Raw genomic sequence first — 1,974 nt, 5'->3', positions numbered from 1 at the left:
AAACTTATAAAAACAAAATGGAGGGGAAGATGGGTTATAATTTTGGAAAAGCATAATATTTATTCTCTAATTTTTTTCTTCTATTGCTATGTATACTTACTGTATTTTGCTCCTTTTGCTACACTGTCTTAGAACTTGGCTGATTCAGTAATTTCTTATTAACCAACTGTCTTCTGACTTTATTTTCTCTTCCCTGAAGGTCTGGGATTCATCAAAGTCAAGATTTAATCACAAAGGCTCAGGCCAGACGTACTGTGAGAACATGTTCCATTTGTTACTTGGCTCTGCCAATGCACATAAATCTATTTTGACTTAAGACTGCTTGTGTCAGAAGCAAACATCCACAAAGGAGTCTCCTATCATTCTAATGGAGCTTTGGCTGAGTTCACCAGATGCATCTGCTGGTGGATATGTGGTTTCTACCCAGACCCTGGTCTTAAAATAAAATCACAAAACCTAAATTTTTATGTTCTTGGAAATTTTAATACAACCCATCAAATATAGTACATCTTCTTTGTGTCTCTTTACTTTTTAACTTCAAGAACTCAGAGAGGATAAAAAAAAAAAATCTACTGTCAATTTTTTTTAATCCTTCAATAGTAGCAAAAGACATTGAATTTCCAGGTGTACTGAAGATGCATGGATTGAACAGGGCAGTGTAACCAGGACATTTTTTATACAAAATCTATAGGGCGAGCTTGTAGAGACATAACAGTAATTTCAGGGGTTAGATGTCTCCCTCCTTATAAGATGCTTGAATTATTTATGATAATGTTTCAGTTTATTCCTTGAATAGAAAGTTACTTTTACCCCCTTTGTGAATTTTTATTTATTTATTTAGTATTATTATTATTATTTTTTTTTTTTTTTCAGTTTTTGGCCAGGGCCAGGTTTGAACCCGCTACCTCTGGTATATGGGGCCGGCGCCCTACTTCTTTGAACAACAGTTGCCACCCCCCACCTTTGTGAATCTATTTAAATCGTGTATCTTTAATTTTTAAAAGGGTAATGCATACAGATGGTGGAAAATACACATAACATATAGTGCCCACTTTGGCAGCATATATACTAAAATTGGAACAATACAGAGAAGATTAGCATGGCCCCTGCATGAGGGTGACATGCAAACTCGTGAAGTGTTCCCTATTTTTTCACAAGACTGGAAAAGCAAGTATCAACTGTTCTCAATAGTAATATGAAGCTAGTCGATGACTAATACATGCCCATACAAGAGAAAAACACCGTTTAATTCAAGTTGGGGAGAGAGGGGGGAAAGGGTGGGGGACAAGGAGGAGGGAGGGCGATTGGCGTGCTCCTACTTAATGGGCACATGCAAGGCTATATGGCACTCCTTCTGGGTGTGGGGCACAACTACAACAGGGACCTTACCTAACAAATGCAAACATTGTAACCTAATCATTTATATCCTCATATTGATCTGAAATATACAAATATAAAAATAAAACATCCTATAAAGTATTTAGAAAACATTCTTTGATTCACCTCTGACCTCGGCCATTTTCCTTACTATAGAAAACCAATATTTTCTGTCTTTCAGGTATTTTCTAAAAATCTGCATATACATGCTGTCAAATACACACATATGTTCTTTTGCGTGTTCCTTCTTATTTACTAAATGGAGCTTGTTTTCTCACTTAAAATGTCTTGGAAGTCATCTTATGTAATTACAGAAAGAGCTATCTAAATATAATTTCAGGCCAAATAGGTTTTCAGGGTAAGGATATTCTTCCTCCAAGTTGCCTACCCTCTATTGATGAAAGTTTATTACATTATTTCTAAATCTTACCTGCAATGACTCAATGTATAACCTAGAGCCTACATATATTAAAAATATCACACTTGTTTCAATCAGTGTGAAGGAACCCTTGGGTGTAACAGAGGGTTAAAAGAAGACTGTGCATTTTTAATTTTGTTAGATTCTGTGATACATGATGGATTCTTTCAGCCATATTT

General features: G+C 35.5%; 1 non-coding gene across 1 annotated transcript; it reads left to right on the top strand.

The window, feature by feature from the left end:
* The first annotated feature begins 1,044 nt into the window (after positions 1 to 1,044).
* LOC128589358 (U6 spliceosomal RNA) lies at positions 1,045 to 1,151 on the top strand. Its single transcript, XR_008380951.1, has one exon. It is a non-coding gene; the product is annotated as a U6 spliceosomal RNA (small nuclear RNA).
* The last annotated feature ends 823 nt before the right edge of the window (positions 1,152 to 1,974 follow it).

This window comes from Nycticebus coucang, chromosome 6, assembly GCF_027406575.1.
Source record: "Nycticebus coucang isolate mNycCou1 chromosome 6, mNycCou1.pri, whole genome shotgun sequence".
NCBI lineage: Eukaryota > Metazoa > Chordata > Mammalia > Primates > Lorisidae > Nycticebus > Nycticebus coucang.
Note: the sequence above shows the minus strand (reverse complement) of the source record. Positions and strands in the feature narration are given on the sequence as shown.